We start from the raw sequence: 18,134 nt of genomic DNA on the forward strand, positions 1-18,134 counted from the left end.
TACAGATACAGAGATATACTCATGCAATTTTTATTTTTAGGACAGAACGTGCATGATGAAAAAAACATTGTTTTTAAAAAGCGCATTGCAGAATATCAGTACTTTGATGTGGGAAAACTTCAAAACTTTCAAACAAAATATTTGTAGGCATCTTACAGCAAGTTGTTGTGGCCGAGTGGTTAAGGCGATGGACTAGAAATCCATTGGGATATCCCCGCGCAGGTTCGAATCCTGCCAACAACGAGAATCTTTTTATTATCGGCTACAATTTCAGAAGTTAACCTTTAGTATTTCTTCCATTTCAGTTTTATAAATAGGTGGCTTATTTTTGTGTCACTATTGCCTCTCCACATATTTGTTATCGCTACCTCTTTCATGTCTTTGCTACACCTCATTCCTACTTTAGCACTGGTGTAAACGCTTCAAATTATTATACGGTTGCTCTCTCATTCATACCTGCGCATGCACTTGAAAGTTATTTTACCAATAAAAGACGCAAAGAGAGAAATAGAACAAAAGTGCTGGCTGGATTGGCAAACACACTTCATAAAACTGCATTTTCTTTTTTATTCTCCCCCGTGTTACATGCTTAACCTCCCCATGTGTAATTTCTCTTAACCTGCTGTCCCAGGAAGAGAATTTCATCTACAGGCTCTTTCTGTGTTTTTTTCCCTAGTCTGTCTTTCCCATTTCTTAGCTGTGTAACTGTTCCTTTACGCGCTCTATTTAAACGCCATCAATCTCATTTGAGCTCCTTGCTCCCGCTTCTGTTTTCTCCACCTCTCATACTGCCAGTTCTCTCTTTCTCTGTGGTTGGTGGCTACTTTCCTGAGCTTCCGAAGCCACGTGGTTCCTGCCTCTTGTTGTCAGACTTGAATTGGAAAAGGAACCATATTAACAAGCCTTTACCACTCACACACGGCGGAAGTTTATACTTTAATTCAGTGAGCTAAGAAAAGCGTGTTGTGGGTCCCCTACGAGCCATGGTGCTTGCTTCATCATGATTTGGCACCAGTCATTAGCCGCAGCTCTGCTAATGAGCCACTGAGGTCAGTTTCAATATTTACTCAAAAACATAACCATGCAGCCCACCCCTCAACTGTGTATTTATCTTGCTTTTCTGCTGTTCGTGTGATTAGCTGGGAGGAGCTCACGGCGACATCCTCCCTATAAAAGTGTAGATGGATCACTCTCTAACTCTTTCTTGCTTCACATACAAATGGCTTGAAAGGTGCAGGGAAGATGCAGGTCTAATAGACAGAATAGAAGGTCTGTGCCAGGTGGGTTTCTCTGCATTGGTGTCCCATCACAGGTCCGCAAGTGTATTGTGTGATCTTTGACTCCTGGCATTTCACAAGCAGGCGGCCAGGAAACGGTTTCAGCCTATCAACCACTGAGGAGACGCAGCCTCTGAATGACGAATGAGGAAGCAATGAATACATCCAGCCTATCACAGGAACAGCCCTGAGTGTTCCGAATTATAAATTCTCCATGTCATTGTATGTCGTTGAGCCCAAGTAGCTCGCCGTGATCGTATAGTGGTTAGTACTCTGCGTTGTGGCCGCAGCAACCTCGGTTCGAATCCGAGTCACGGCATTGTGGTTGGCAATGTCACGGCAGTTGGGTGTTAATTTTACAGAATTAGCAAATGTACCAGTGGTTTTTGTAAAATGTCTATTAAAAACAGATCCTTTCAAATATTTAAACCATCTAACAACAAATGATTTAAACTTGCATGATTATAAGCTGTAGCTATAATGTATTTACTTACATAAATTATCGTTCTTGAACCTATTGGGGGTGGAGGGGGAGCGGAGCTCACCCCCCAGGTGCAGTTGAGTGACCTGTGTTGTGGCTCTCTAGAGGGAAGGCACAAATTTTGCTGTCACCCAGCCCAATCCAGACGTGTATTGGGGCCAGGTTTCAGGCAAATAGAGCAGTAAGTGCAGAGACATGTTCACTCTCTAAAAGTGGCATTTCTAAAATAGTACAGTTAAATCCAACCTCACCAGTAAGTAGGATTTTCAATAAATAAATAAAGCTACTCCTCTCCGATATGGAATTGCCAAATTAAAAGTATAGGGGAATACACAGAGCTAACCTATGAGAGGGGTAGACCTCACAGTAGTGAAAAATGAAATAGACTGTTTGGTACTTACAGGACACGCGAACCACCAAAGTACATATCTTATTTTTTACTTACATAGCATCATGCACCTAGGACTACCTAGGGCCTACCTTAGGTGAAAATTATATGTAATAAAAGGGGAGTTTAAGGCTTGGCAAGTAGGCTGGGACTCCCCTGGGAGACCCCTGAGTCTATGCCCAGAACCATAACTCTGCCAGTCGAGTACTTACCTAAAAGCCGATAACTCACTTTTCTTCCATAGGCTAACATTGAGTGGTTTCACTTGGAAATTCTTCTAAGTGGTGTGGAGTTTTGGAACTTTAAAATATTCATCTAAAATCAGCCGAACAACGAATTCTGATTTACTCACCTGTTATCAGGATAGACCTCAGTGCTGCATCTTGGAGCTCGGTACTGACCCTGAAAAGTAATTTTAACCGTACTTACCAGTAACTCGAATTTCCTTCCATGGGATATCATTGCCTGCTTTTTGCTGAAAATTTTCTAAGTGTCGATTTTTGAAACTTACAAATATTCTTTAAAAATCGTACCAACTGTGAAAACGTAATTGTTTACCTGTTTTAGATAGATGTCCCAGTACTGAGCCTAGGAGCCCAGCACTGGATTACAAAAGTAACGAGAACGTACTTTACCCGTAACTTGAATTTTCTTCCATAGGAAACCATTGACTGTTTTTCTGTGAAATTTCTTCTAAGTGTCGATTTTGCAAACATGTAAATATTCCTTAAAAATCGCCTGTATAACTTAAACGCAGTTTCTCAACTGCTTACAGGTGGTACAGTAGTGCTGGATCTAGGATCCAACACTGACCTAGAAAACGTAACCATAACCCCACTTACCTGCTAAGTGAATTTCCTTCCATAGGATAACATTGGTAATTTGATCAGCAAAAGTTTCGAAGTGTCAACTTTTAAAATAGCAAAATATTGCTTAAAAATCACAACAGTAACTAAAACGAATTTACTCACTTGTTTCCAAGAACTGTCCCAGGACTGAATCTAGGATCCAGTCCTGGATTTAGAAAAGTAATCCTGAAAGTAATTAATTGCATATAACTTAAAATTCCCATTGAGCTCAATGTATTATTGTGATTCAAATTGTGTTGCCTATTGCAATAAACTGTAACTATGACCTGCAAAAGTCAATTGCCTATTGCAAAGTATTTAACTAAAGCATCTCATTCTGAGAAAGTATATTTTGATACCTATTGTTGGTTCTAAAATAAAACAACAATATCTTTTGTATGCAAACCAATGGCCTAGAGTTCAGTTCTTGAGTGTGTGAGACCATTTGCTGACTGAGTGTGTACAACAAATGTTTTACACTGTACTCTGATACTGCCTTACTGCTCGGCAAGCTACCACTTTAGAGAGTAAGGTTATATCTAACTTTAGCCTCTGCCAAACCTCTGGGGACTGGGGACTCTGTGCACACTGTACCTATTTGGGAACAGTATATACAGAGCCACTTTCTCACAGTAGTGATAAAGTGATTAGAGTCCTACGGCCAACATAAAGATACAGCAAAACGTGAGGTGAAAAGCAAAAAGGTTGCTGGTAGGCCACCTTAAGGATGCCAGGTCTAACAAAAACTGAACTAAGGATAACATGAGTAAAACATCAGGTTTCTCTACTGCATTTGGTGAGACAAGTGGGCCTTCTTTTATCTTCCATTCAAGCAATCTTTGACAGACCCCTTTATTATAGAGCTTTTCAAGGATTACAGATAAGGCACTTACAAAGGAGTCCCAAATAATCAGAGATGGTTGACTTCTGTAATATGGGTCGTAGACTAAAAGCAGCACAAAAACAGAGTGCAACAGGGTCCAAAAAACTTGAGTGCCACAAGAGAGTTTGAATGCAAGCGTATCCTTTTACAGATCCAGAGATATACTCATGCAATTTTTATTTTTAGGACAGAACGTGCATGATGAAAAAAACATTGTTTTTAAAAAGCGCATTGCAGAATATCAGTACTTTGATGTGGGAAAACTTCAAAACTTTCAAACAAAATATTTGTAGGCAGCTTACAGCAAGTTGTTGTGGCCGAGTGGTTAAGGCGATGGACTAGAAATCCATTGGGGTATCCCCGCGCAGGTTCGAATCCTGCCAACAACGAGAATCTTTTTATTATCGGCTACAATTTCGGAAGTTAACCTTTAGTATTTCTTCCATTTCAGTTTTATAAATAGGTGGCTTATTTTTGTGTCACTATTGCCTCTCCACATATTTGTTATCGCTACCTCTTTCATGTCTTTGCTACACCTCATTCCTACTTTAGCACTGGTGTAAACGCTTCAAATTGTTATACGGTTGCTCTCTCATTCATACCTGCGCATGCACTTGAAAGTTACTTTACCAATAAAAGACGCAAAGAGAGAAATAGAACAAAAGTGCTGGCTGGATTGGCAAACACACTTCATAAAACTGCATTTTCTTTTTTATTCTCCCCCGTGTTACATGCTTAACCTCCCCATGTGTAATTTCTCTTAACCTGCTGTCCCAGGAAGAGAATTTCATCTACAGGCTCTTTCTGTGTTTTTTTCCCTAGTCTGTCTTTCCCATTTCTTAGCTGTGTAACTGTTCCTTTACGCGCTCTATTTAAACGCCATCAATCTCATTTGAGCTCCTTGCTCCCGCTTCTGTTTTCTCCACCTCTCATACTGCCAGTTCTCTCTTTCTCTGTGGTTGGTGGCTCCTTTCCTTAGCTTCCGAAGCCACGTGGTTCCTGCCTCTTGTTGTCAGACTTGAATTGGAAAAGGAACCATATTAACAAGCCTTTACCACTCACACACGGCGGAAGTTTATACTTTAATTCAGTGAGCTAAGAAAAGCGTGTTGTGGGTCCCCTACGAGCCATGGTGCTTGCTTCATCATGATTTGGCACCAGTCATTAGCCGCAGCTCTGCTAATGAGCCACTGAGGTCAGTTTCAATATTTACTCAAAAACATAACCATGCAGCCCCCCCCTCAACTGTGTATTTATCTTGCTTTTCTGCTGTTCGTGTGATTAGCTGGGAGGAGCTCACGGCGACATCCTCCCTATAAAAGTGTAGATGGATCACTCTCTAACTCTTTCTTGCTTCACATACAAATGGCTTGAAAGGTGCAGGGAAGATGCAGGTCTAATAGACAGAATAGAAGGCCTGTGCCAGGTGGGTTTCTCTGCATTGGTGTCCCATCACAGGTCCGCAAGTGTAATGTGTGATCTTTGACTCCTGGCATTTCACAAGCAGGCGGCCAGGAAACGGTTTCAGCCTATCAACCACTGAGGAGACGCAGCCTCTGAATGAGGAATGAGGAAGCAATGAATACATCCAGCCTATCACAGGAACATCCCTGAGTGTTCCGAATTATAAATTCTCCATGTCATTGTATGTCGTTGAGCCCAAGTAGCTCGCCGTGATCATATAGTGGTTAGTACTCTGCGTTGTGGCCGCAGCAACCTCGGTTCGAATCCGAGTCACGGCATTGTGGTTGGCAATGTCACGGCAGTTGGGTGTTAATTTTACAGAATTAGCAAATGTACCAGTGGTTTTTGTAAAATGTCTATTAAAAACAGATCCTTTCAAATATTTAAACCATCTAACAACAAATTATTTAAACTTGCATGATTATAAGCTGTAGCTATAATGTATTTACTTACATAAATTATCGTTCTTGAACCTATTGGGGGTGGAGGGGGAGCGGAGCTCACCCCCCAGGTGCAGTTGAGTGACCTGTGTTGTGGCTCTCTAGAGGGAAGGCACAAATTTTGCTGTCACCCAGCCCAATCCAGACGTGTATTGGGGCCAGGTTTCAGGCAAATAGAGCAGTAAGTGCAGAGAAATGTTCACTCTCTAAAAGTGGCATTTCTAAAATAGTAAAGTTAAATCCAACCTCACCAGTAAGTAGGATTTTCAATAAATAAATAAAGCTACTCCTCTCCGATATGGAATTACCAAATTAAAAGTATAGGGGAATACACAGAGCTAACCTATGAGAGGGGTAGACCTCACAGTAGTGAAAAATGAAATAGACTGTTTGGTACTTACAGGACACGCGAACCACCGAAGTACATATCTTATTTTTTACTTACATAGCATCATGCACCTAGGACTACCTAGGGCCTACCTTAGGTGTAAATTATATGTAATAAAAGGGGAGTTTAAGGCTTGGCAAGTAGGCTGGGACTCCCCTGGGAGACCCCTGAGTCTATGCCCAGAACCATAACTCTGCCAGTCGAGTACTTACCTAAAAGCCGATAACTCACTTTTCTTCCATAGGCTAACATTGAGTGGTTTCACTTGGAAATTCTTCTAAGTGGTGTGGAGTTTTGGAACTTTAAAATATTCATCTAAAATCAGCCGAACAACGAATTCTGATTTACTCACCTGTTATCAGGATAGACCTCAGTGCTGCATCTTGGAGCTCGGTACTGACCCTGAAAAGTAATTTTAACCGTACTTACCAGTAACGCGAATTTCCTTCCATGGGATATCATTGCCTGCTTTTTGCTGAAAATTTTCTAAGTGTCGATTTTTGAAACTTACAAATATTCTTTCAAAATCGTACCAACTGTGAAAACGTAATTGTTTACCTGTTTTAGATAGATGTCCCAGTACTGAGCCTAGGAGCCCAGCACTGGATTACAAAAGTAACGAGAACGTACTTTACCCGTAACTTGAATTTTCTTCCATAGGAAACCATTGACTGTTTTTCTGTGAAATTTCTTCTAAGTGTCGATTTTGCAAACATGTAAATATTCCTTAAAAATCGCCTGTATAACTTAAACGCAGTTTCTCAACTGCTTACAGGTGGTACAGTAGTGCTGGATCTAGGATCCAACACTGACCTAGAAAAAGTAACCATAACCCCACTTACCTGCTAAGTGAATTTCCTTCCATAGGATAACATTGGTAATTTGATCAGCAAAAGTTTCTAAGTGTCAACTTTTAAAATAGCAAAATATTGCTTAAAAATCACAACAGTAACTAAAACGAATTTACTCACTTGTTTCCAAGAACTGTCCCAGGACTGAATCTAGGATCCAGTCCTGGATTTAGAAAAGTAATCCTGAAAGTAATTAATTGCATATAACTTAAAATTCCCATTGAGCTCAATGTATTATTGTGATTCAAATTGTGTTGCCTATTGCAATAAACTGTAACTATGACCTGCAAAAGTCAATTGCCTATTGCAAAGTATTTAACTAAAGCATCTCATTCTGAGAAAGTATATTTTGATACCTATTGTTGGTTCTAAAATAAAACAACAATATCTTTTGTATGCAAACCAATGGCCTAGAGTTCAGTTCTTGAGTGTGTGAGACCATTTGCTGACTGAGTGTGTACAACAAATGTTTTACACTGTACTCTGATACTGCCTTACTGCTCGGCAAGCTACCACTTTAGAGAGTAAGGTTATATCTAACTTTAGCCTCTGCCAAACCTCTGGGGACTGGGGACTCTGTGCACACTGTACCTATTTGGGAACAGTATATACAGAGCCACTTTCTCACAGTAGTGATAAAGTGATTAGAGTCCTACGGCCAACATAAAGATACAGCAAAACGTGAGGTGAAAAGCAAAAAGGTTGCTGGTAGGCCACCTTAAGGATGCCAGGTCTAACAAAAACTGAACTAAGGATAACATGAGTAAAACATCAGGTTTCTCTACTGCATTTGGTGAGACAAGTGGGCCTTCTTTTATCTTCCATTCAAGCAATCTTTGACAGACCCCTTTATTATAGAGCTTTTCAAGGATTAAAGATAAGGCACTTACAAAGGAGTCCCAAATAATCAGAGATGGTTGACTTCTGTAATATGGGCCGTAGACTAAAAGCAGCACAAAAACAGAGTGCAACAGGGTCCAAAAAACTTGAGTGCCACAAGAGAGTTTGAATGCAAGCGTATCCTTTTACAGATCCAGAGATATACTCATGCAATTTTTATTTTTAGGACAGAACGTGCATGATGAAAAAAACATTGTTTTTAAAAAGCGCATTGCAGAATATCAGTACTTTGATGTGGGAAAACTTCAAAACTTTCAAACAAAATATTTGTAGGCAGCTTACAGCAAGTTGTTGTGGCCGAGTGGTTAAGGCGATGGACTAGAAATCCATTGGGGTATCCCCGCGCAGGTTCGAATCCTGCCAACAACGACAATCTTTTTATTATCGGCTACAATTTCAGAAGTTAACCTTTAGTATTTCTTCCATTTCAGTTTTATAAATAGGTGGCTTATTTTTGTGTCACTATTGCCTCTCCACATATTTGTTATCGCTACCTCTTTCATGTCTTTGCTACACCTCATTCCTACTTTAGCACTGGTGTAAACGCTTCAAATTGTTATACGGTTGCTCTCTCATTCATACCTGCGCATGCACTTGAAAGTTACTTTACCAATAAAAGACGCAAAGAGAGAAATAGAACAAAAGTGCTGGCTGGATTGGCAAACACACTTCATAAAACTGCATTTTCTTTTTTATTCTCCCCCGTGTTACATGCTTAACCTCCCCATGTGTAATTTCTCTTAACCTGCTGTCCCAGGAAGAGAATTTCATCTACAGGCTCTTTCTGTGTTTTTTTCCCTAGTCTGTCTTTCCCATTTCTTAGCTGTGTAACTGTTCCTTTACGCGCTCTATTTAAACGCCATCAATCTCATTTGAGCTCCTTGCTCCCGCTTCTGTTTTCTCCACCTCTCATACTGCCAGTTCTCTCTTTCTCTGTGGTTGGTGGCTACTTTCCTGAGCTTCCGAAGCCACGTGGTTCCTGCCTCTTGTTGTCAGACTTGAATTGGAAAAGGAACCATATTAACAAGCCTTTACCACTCACACACGGCGGAAGTTTATACTTTAATTCAGTGAGCTAAGAAAAGCGTGTTGTGGGTCCCCTACGAGCCATGGTGCTTGCTTCATCATGATTTGGCACCAGTCATTAGCCGCAGCTCTGCTAATGAGCCACTGAGGTCAGTTTCAATATTTACTCAAAAACATAACCATGCAGCCCACCCCTCAACTGTGTATTTATCTTGCTTTTCTGCTGTTCGTGTGATTAGCTGGGAGGAGCTCACGGCGACATCCTCCCTATAAAAGTGTAGATGGATCACTCTCTAACTCTTTCTTGCTTTACATACAAATGGCTTGAAAGGTGCAGGGAAGATGCAGGTCTAATAGACAGAATAGAAGGTCTGTGCCAGGTGGGTTTCTCTGCATTGGTGTCCCATCACAGGTCCGCAAGTGTAATGTGTGATCTTTGACTCCTGGCATTTCACAAGCAGGCGGCCAGGAAACGGTTTCAGCCTATCAACCACTGAGGAGACGCAGCCTCTGAATGAGGAATGAGGAAGCAATGAATACATCCAGCCTATCACAGGAACAGCCCTGAGTGTTCCGAATTATAAATTCTCCATGTCACTGTATGTCGTTGAGCCCAAGTAGCTCGCCGTGATCGTATAGTGGTTAGTACTCTGCGTTGTGGCCGCAGCAACCTCGGTTCGAATCCGTGTCACGGCAATGTCACGGCAGTTGGGTGTTAATTTTACAGAATTAGCAAATGTACCAGTGGTTTTTGTAAAATGTCTATTAAAAACAGATCCTTTCAAATATTTAAACCATCTAACAACAAATGATTTAAACTCGCATGATTATAAGCTGTAGCTATAATGTATTTACTTACATAAATTATCGTTCTTGAACCTATTGGGGGTGGAGGGGGAGCGGAGCTCACCCCCCAGGTGCAGTTGAGTGACCTGTGTTGTGGCTCTCTAGAGGGAAGGCACAAATTTTGCTGTCACCCAGCCCAATCCAGACGTGTATTGGGGCCAGGTTTCAGGCAAATAGAGCAGTAAGTGCAGAGAAATGTTCACTCTCTAAAAGTGGCATTTCTAAAATAGTAAAGTTAAATCCAACCTCACCAGTAAGTAGGATTTTCAATAAATAAATAAAGCTACTCCTCTCCGATATGGAATTACCAAATTAAAAGTATAGGGGAATACACAGAGCTAACCTATGAGAGGGGTAGACCTCACAGTAGTGAAAAATGAAATAGACTGTTTGGTACTTACAGGACACGCGAACCACCAAAGTACATATCTTATTTTTTACTTACATAGCATCATGCACCTAGGACTACCTAGGGCCTACCTTAGGTGTAAATTATATGTAATAAAAGGGGAGTTTAAGGCTTGGCAAGTAGGCTGGGACTCCCCTGGGAGACCCCTGAGTCTATGCCCAGAACCATAACTCTGCCAGTCGAGTACTTACCTAAAAGCCGATAACTCACTTTTCTTCCATAGGCTAACATTGAGTGGTTTCACTTGGAAATTCTTCTAAGTGGTGTGGAGTTTTGGAACTTTAAAATATTCATCTAAAATCAGCCGAACAACGAATTCTGATTTACTCACCTGTTATCAGGAGAGACCTCAGTGCTGCATCTTGGAGCTCGGTACTGACCCTGAAAAGTAATTTTAACCGTACTTACCAGTAACTCGAATTTCCTTCCATGGGATATCATTGCCTGCTTTTTGCTGAAAATTTTCTAAGTGTCGATTTTTGAAACTTACAAATATTCTTTAAAAATCGTACCAACTGTGAAAACGTAATTGTTTACCTGTTTTAGATAGATGTCCCAGTACTGAGCCTAGGAGCCCAGCACTGGATTACAAAAGTAACGAGAACGTACTTTACCCGTAACTTGAATTTTCTTCCATAGGAAACCATTGACTGTTTTTCTGTGAAATTTCTTCTAAGTGTCGATTTTGCAAACATGTAAATATTCCTTAAAAATCGCCTGTATAACTTAAACGCAGTTTCTCAACTGCTTACAGGTGGTACAGTAGTGCTGGATCTAGGATCCAACACTGACCTAGAAAACGTAACCATAACCCCACTTACCTGCTAAGTGAATTTCCTTCCATAGGATAACATTGGTAATTTGATCAGCAAAAGTTTCGAAGTGTCAACTTTTAAAATAGCAAAATATTGCTTAAAAATCACAACAGTAACTAAAACGAATTTACTCACTTGTTTCCAAGAACTGTCCCAGGACTGAATCTAGGATCCAGTCCTGGATTTAGAAAAGTAATCCTGAAAGTAATTAATTGCATATAACTTAAAATTCCCATTGAGCTCAATGTATTATTGTGATTCAAATTGTGTGGCCTATTGCAATAAACTGTAACTATGACCTGCAAAAGTCAATTGCCTATTGCAAAGTATTTAACTAAAGCATCTCATTCTGAGAAAGTATATTTTGATACCTATTGTTGGTTCTAAAATAAAACAACAATATCTTTTGTATGCAAACCAATGGCCTAGAGTTCAGTTCTTGAGTGTGTGAGACCATTTGCTGACTGAGTGTGTACAACAAATGTTTTACACTGTACTCTGATACTGCCTTACTGCTCGGCAAGCTACCACTTTAGAGAGTAAGGTTATATCTAACTTTAGCCTCTGCCAAACCTCTGGGGACTGGGGACTCTGTGCACACTGTACCTATTTGGAAACAGTATATACAGAGCCACTTTCTCACAGTAGTGATAAAGTGATTAGAGTCCTAAGGCCAACATAAAGATACAGCAAAACGTGAGGTGAAAAGCAAAAAGGTTGCTGGTAGGCCACCTTAAGGATGCCAGGTCTAACAAAAACTGAACTAAGGATAACATGAGTAAAACATCAGGTTTCTCTACTGCATTTGGTGAGACAAGTGGGCCTTCTTTTATCTTCCATTCAAGCAATCTTTGACAGACCCCTTTATTATAGAGCTTTTCAAGGATTAAAGATAAGGCACTTACAAAGGAGTCCCAAATACTCAGAGATGGTTGACTTCTGTAATATGGGTCGTAGACTAAAAGCAGCGCAAAAACAGAGTGCAATAGGGTCCAAAAAACTTGAGTGCCACAAGAGAGTTTGAATGCAAGCGTATCCTTTTACAGATCCAGAGATATACTCATGCAATTTTTGTTTTTAGGACAGAACGTGCATGATGAAAAAAACATTGTTTTTAAAAAGCGCATTGCAGAATATCAGTACTTTGATGTGGGAAAACTTCAAAACTTTCAAACAAAATATTTGTAGGCAGCCTACAGCAAGTTGTTGTGGCCGAGTGGTTAAGGCGATGGGCTAGAAATCCATTGGGGTATCCCCGCGCAGGTTCGAATCCTGCCAACAACAAGAATCTTTTTATTATCGGCTACAATTTCAGAAGTTAACCTTTAGTATTTCTTCCATTTCAGTTTTATAAATAGGTGGCTTATTTTTGTGTCACTATTGCCTCTCCACATATTTGTTATCGCTACCTCTTTCATGTCTTTGCTACACCTCATTCCTACTTTAGCACTGGTGTAAACACTTCAAATTATTATACGGTTGCTCTCTCATTCATACCTGCGCATGCACTTGAAAGTTACTTTACCAATAAAAGACGCAAAGAGAGAAATAGAACAAAAGTGCTGGCTGGATTGGCAAACACACTTCATAAAACTGCATTTTCTTTTTTATTCTCCCCCGTGTTACATGCTTAACCTCCCCATGTGTAATTTCTCTTAACCTGCTGTCCCAGGAAGAGAATTTCATCTACAGGCTCTTTCTGTGTTTTTTTCCCTAGTCTGTCTTTCCCATTTCTTAGCTGTGTAACTGTTCCTTTACGCGCTCTATTTAAACGCCATCAATCTCATTTGAGCTCCTTGCTCCCGCTTCTGTTTTCTCCACCTCTCATACTGCCAGTTCTCTCTTTCTCTGTGGTTGGTGGCTACTTTCCTGAGCTTCCGAAGCCACGTGGTTCCTGCCTCTTGTTGTCAGACTTGAATTGGAAAAGGAACCATATTAACAAGCCTTTACCACTCACACACGGCGGAAGTTTATACTTTAATTCAGTGAGCTAAGAAAAGCGTGTTGTGGGTCCCCTACGAGCCATGGTGCTTGCTTCATCATGATTTGGCACCAGTCATTAGCCGCAGCTCTGCTAATGAGCCACTGAGGTCAGTTTCAATATTTACTCAAAAACATAACCATGCAGCCCACCCCTCAACTGTGTATTTATCTTGCTTTTCTGCTGTTCGTGTGATTAGCTGGGAGGAGCTCACGGCGACATCCTCCCTATAAAAGTGTAGATGGATCACTCTCTAACTCTTTCTTGCTTTACATACAAATGGCTTGAAAGGTGCAGGGAAGATGCAGGTCTAATAGACAGAATAGAAGGTCTGTGCCAGGTGGGTTTCTCTGCATTGGTGTCCCATCACAGGTCCGCAAGTGTAATGTGTGATCTTTGACTCCTGGCATTTCACAAGCAGGCGGCCAGGAAACGGTTTCAGCCTATCAACCACTGAGGAGACGCAGCCTCTGAATGAGGAATGAGGAAGCAATGAATACATCCAGCCTATCACAGGAACAGCCCTGAGTGTTCCGAATTATAAATTCTCCATGTCACTGTATGTCGTTGAGCCCAAGTAGCTCGCCGTGATCGTATAGTGGTTAGTACTCTGCGTTGTGGCCGCAGCAACCTCGGTTCGAATCCGAGTCACGGCATTGTGGTTGGCAATTTCACGGCAGTTGGGTGTTAATTTTACAGAATTAGCAAATGTACCAGTGGTTTTTGTAAAATGTCTATTAAAAACAGATCCTTTCAAATATTTAAACCATCTAACAACAAATGATTTAAACTCGCATGATTATAAGCTGTAGCTATAATGTATTTACTTACATAAATTATCGTTCTTGAACCTATTGTGGGTGGAGGGGGAGCGGAGCTCACCCCCCAGGTGCAGTTGAGTGACCTGTGTTGTGGCTCTCTAGAGGGAAGGCACAAATTTTGCTGTCACCCAGCCCAATCCAGACGTGTATTGGGGCCAGGTTTCAGGCAAATAGAGCAGTAAGTGCAGAGAAATGTTCACTCTCTAAAAGTGGCATTTCTAAAATAGTAAAGTTAAATCCAACCTCACCAGTAAGTAGGATTTTCAATAAATAAATAAAGCTACTCCTCTCCGATATGGAATTACCAAATTAAATGTATAGGGGAATACACAGAGCTAACCTATGAGAGGGGTAGACCTCACAGTAGTGAAAAATGAAATAGACTGTTTGGTACTTACAGGACACGCGAACCACCAAAGTACATATCTTATTTTTTACTTACATAGCATCATGCACCTAGGACTACCTAGGGCCTACCTTAGGTGTAAATGATATGTAATAAAAGGGGAGTTTAAGGCTTGGCAAGTAGGCTGGGACTCCCCTGGGACACCCCTGAGTCTATGCCCAGAACCATAACTCTGCCAGTCGAGTACTTACCTAAAAGCCGATAACTCACTTTTCTTCCATAGGCTAACATTGAGTGGTTTCACTTGGAAATTCTTCTAAGTGGTGTGGAGTTTTGGAACTTTAAAATATTCATCTAAAATCAGCCGAACAACGAATTCTGATTTACTCACCTGTTATCAGGAGAGACCTCAGTGCTGCATCTTGGAGCTCGGTACTGACCCTGAAAAGTAATTTTAACCGTACTTACCAGTAACTCGAATTTCCTTCCATGGGATATCATTGCCTGCTTTTTGCTGAAAATTTTCTAAGTGTCGATTTTTGAAACTTACAAATATTCTTTAAAAATCGTACCAACTGTGAAAACGTAATTGTTTACCTGTTTTAGATAGATGTCCCAGTACTGAGCCTAGGAGCCCAGCACTGGATTACAAAAGTAACGAGAACGTACTTTACCCGTAACTTGAATTTTCTTCCATAGGAAACCATTGACTGTTTTTCTGTGAAATTTCTTCTAAGTGTCGATTTTGCAAACATGTAAATATTCCTTAAAAATCGCCTGTATAACTTAAACGCAGTTTCTCAACTGCTTACAGGTGGTACAGTAGTGCTGGATCTAGGATCCAACACTGACCTAGAAAACGTAACCATAACCCCACTTACCTGCTAAGTGAATTTCCTTCCATAGGATAACATTGGTAATTTGATCAGCAAAAGTTTCGAAGTGTCAACTTTTAAAATAGCAAAATATTGCTTAAAAATCACAACAGTAACTAAAACGAATTTACTCACTTGTTTCCAAGAACTGTCCCAGGACTGAATCTAGGATCCAGTCCTGGATTTAGAAAAGTAATCCTGAAAGTAATTAATTGCATATAACTTAAAATTCCCATTGAGCTCAATGTATTATTGTGATTCAAATTGTGTTGCCTATTGCAATAAACTGTAACTATGACCTGCAAAAGTCAATTGCCTATTGCAAAGTATTTAACTAAAGCATCTCATTCTGAGAAAGTATATTTTGATACCTATTGTTGGTTCTAAAATAAAACAACAATATCTTTTGTATGCAAACCAATGGCCTAGAGTTCAGTTCTTGAGTGTGTGAGACCATTTGCTGACTGAGTGTGTACAACAAATGTTTTACACTGTACTCTGATACTGCCTTACTGCTCGGCAAGCTACCACTTTAGAGAGTAAGGTTATATCTAACTTTAGCCTCTGCCAAACCTCTGGGGACTGGGGACTCTGTGCACACTGTACCTATTTGGGAACAGTATATACAGAGCCACTTTCTCACAGTAGTGATAAAGTGATTAGAGTCCTACGGCCAACATAAAGATACAGCAAAACGTGAGGTGAAAAGCAAAAAGGTTGCTGGTAGGCCACCTTAAGGATGCCAGGTCTAACAAAAACTGAACTAAGGATAACATGAGTAAAACATCAGGTTTCTCTACTGCATTTGGTGAGACAAGTGGGCCTTCTTTTATCTTCCATTCAAGCAATCTTTGACAGACCCCTTTATTATAGAGCTTTTCAAGGATTACAGATAAGGCACTTACAAAGGAGTCCCAAATAATCAGAGATGGTTGACTTCTGTAATATGGGTCGTAGACTAAAAGCAGCACAAAAACAGAGTGCAACAGGGTCCAAAAAACTTGAGTGCCACAAGAGAGTTTGAATGCAAGCGTATCCTTTTACAGATCCAGAGATATACTCATGCAATTTTTATTTTTAGGACAGAACGTGCATGATGAAAAAAACATTGTTTTTAAAAAGCGCATTGCAGAATATCAGTACTTTGATGTGGGAAAACTTCAAAACTTTCAAACAAAATATTTGTAGGCAGCTTACAGCAAGTTGTTGTGGCCGAGTGGTTAAGGCGATGGACTAGAAATCCATTGGGGTATCCCCGCGCAGGTTCGAATCCTGCCAACAACGAGAATCTTTTTATTATCGGCTACAATTTCGGAAGTTAACCTTTAGTATTTCTTCCATTTCAGTTTTATAAATAGGTGGCTTATTTTTGTGTCACTATTGCCTCTCCACATATTTGTTATCGCTACCTCTTTCATGTCTTTGCTACACCTCATTCCTACTTTAGCACTGGTGTAAACGCTTCAAATTGTTATACGGTTGCTCTCTCATTCATACCTGCGCATGCACTTGAAAGTTACTTTACCAATAAAAGACGCAAAGAGAGAAATAGAACAAAATTGCTGGCTGGATTAGCAAACACACTTCATAAAACTGCATTTTCTTTTTTATTCTCCCCCGTGTTACATGCTTAACCTCCCCATGTGTAATTTCTCTTAACCTGCTGTCCCAGGAAGAGAATTTCATCTACAGGCTCTTTCTGTGTTTTTTTCCCTAGTCTGTCTTTCCCATTTCTTAGCTGTGTAACTGTTCCTTTACGCGCTCTATTTAAACGCCATCAATCTCATTTGAGCTCCTTGCTCCCGCTTCTGTTTTCTCCACCTCTCATACTGCCAGTTCTCTCTTTCTCTGTGGTTGGTGGCTACTTTCCTGAGCTTCCGAAGCCACGTGGTTCCTGCCTCTTGTTGTCAGACTTGAATTGGAAAAGGAACCATATTAACAAGCCTTTACCACTCACACACGGCGGAAGTTTATACTTTAATTCAGTGAGCTAAGAAAAGCGTGTTGTGGGTCCCCTACGAGCCATGGTGCTTGCTTCATCATGATTTGGCACCAGTCATTAGCCGCAGCTCTGCTAATGAGCCACTGAGGTCAGTTTCAATATTTACTCAAAAACATAACCATGCAGCCCACCCCTCAACTGTGTATTTATCTTGCTTTTCTGCTGTTCGTGTGATTAGCTGGGAGGAGCTCACGGCGACATCCTCCCTATAAAAGTGTAGATGGATCACTCTCTAACTCTTTCTTGCTTCACATACAAATGGCTTGAAAGGTGCAGGGAAGATGCAGGTCTAATAGACAGAATAGAAGGTCTGTGCCAGGTGGGTTTCTCTGCATTGGTGTCCCATCACAGGTCCGCAAGTGTATTGTGTGATCTTTGACTCCTGGCATTTCACAAGCAGGCGGCCAGGAAACGGTTTCAGCCTATCAACCACTGAGGAGACGCAGCCTCTGAATGAGGAATGAGGAAGCAATGAATACATCCAGCCTATCACAGGAACAGCCCTGAGTGTTCCGAATTATAAATTCTCCATGTCATTGTATGTCGTTGAGCCCAAGTAGCTCGCCGTGATCGTATAGTGGTTAGTACTCTGCGTTGTGGCCGCAGCAACCTCGGTTCGAATCCGAGTCACGGCATTGTGGTTGGCAATGTCACGGCAGTTGGGTGTTAATTTTACAGAATTAGCAAATGTACCAGTGGTTTTTGTAAAATGTCTATTAAAAACAGATCCTTTCAAATATTTAAACCATCTAACAACAAATGATTTAAACTTGCATGATTATAAGCTGTAGCTATAATGTATTTACTTACATAAATTATCGTTCTTGAACCTATTGGGGGTGGAGGGGGAGCGGAGCTCACCCCCCAGGTGCAGTTGAGTGACCTGTGTTGTGGCTCTCTAGAGGGAAGGCACAAATTTTGCTGTCACCCAGCCCAATCCAGACGTGTATTGGGGCCAGGTTTCAGGCAAATAGAGCAGTAAGTGCAGAGACATGTTCACTCTCTAAAAGTGGCATTTCTAAAATAGTACAGTTAAATCCAACCTCACCAGTAAGTAGGATTTTCAATAAATAAATAAAGCTACTCCTCTCCG

The 18,134-nt window shown here is 40.8% G+C and overlaps 8 non-coding genes across 8 annotated transcripts; all 8 read left to right on the forward strand.

Annotated features, from left to right (window-relative positions):
• The first annotated feature begins 161 nt into the window (after positions 1–161).
• TRNAS-AGA (transfer RNA serine (anticodon AGA)) lies at positions 162–243 on the forward strand. The gene has a single exon. It is a non-coding gene; the product is annotated as a tRNA-Ser (tRNA).
• A 1,281-nt stretch (positions 244–1,524) lies between these two features.
• Positions 1,525–1,596, forward strand: TRNAH-GUG (transfer RNA histidin (anticodon GUG)). The gene has a single exon. It is a non-coding gene; the product is annotated as a tRNA-His (tRNA).
• A 2,588-nt stretch (positions 1,597–4,184) lies between these two features.
• Positions 4,185–4,266, forward strand: TRNAS-AGA (transfer RNA serine (anticodon AGA)). Its single transcript has one exon. It is a non-coding gene; the product is annotated as a tRNA-Ser (tRNA).
• A 3,941-nt stretch (positions 4,267–8,207) lies between these two features.
• On the forward strand, positions 8,208–8,289 carry TRNAS-AGA (transfer RNA serine (anticodon AGA)). The gene has a single exon. It is a non-coding gene; the product is annotated as a tRNA-Ser (tRNA).
• A 3,929-nt stretch (positions 8,290–12,218) lies between these two features.
• On the forward strand, positions 12,219–12,300 carry TRNAS-AGA (transfer RNA serine (anticodon AGA)). The gene has a single exon. It is a non-coding gene; the product is annotated as a tRNA-Ser (tRNA).
• A 1,281-nt stretch (positions 12,301–13,581) lies between these two features.
• On the forward strand, positions 13,582–13,653 carry TRNAH-GUG (transfer RNA histidin (anticodon GUG)). The gene has a single exon. It is a non-coding gene; the product is annotated as a tRNA-His (tRNA).
• Positions 13,654–16,241: 2,588 nt separating this feature from the next.
• On the forward strand, positions 16,242–16,323 carry TRNAS-AGA (transfer RNA serine (anticodon AGA)). The gene has a single exon. It is a non-coding gene; the product is annotated as a tRNA-Ser (tRNA).
• Positions 16,324–17,604: 1,281 nt separating this feature from the next.
• Positions 17,605–17,676, forward strand: TRNAH-GUG (transfer RNA histidin (anticodon GUG)). The gene has a single exon. It is a non-coding gene; the product is annotated as a tRNA-His (tRNA).
• Positions 17,677–18,134: the final 458 nt, after the last annotated feature.

The sequence above is a fragment of the Triturus cristatus genome, chromosome 12, assembly GCF_964204655.1.
Source record: "Triturus cristatus chromosome 12, aTriCri1.1, whole genome shotgun sequence".
Classification (NCBI taxonomy): domain Eukaryota; kingdom Metazoa; phylum Chordata; class Amphibia; order Caudata; family Salamandridae; genus Triturus; species Triturus cristatus.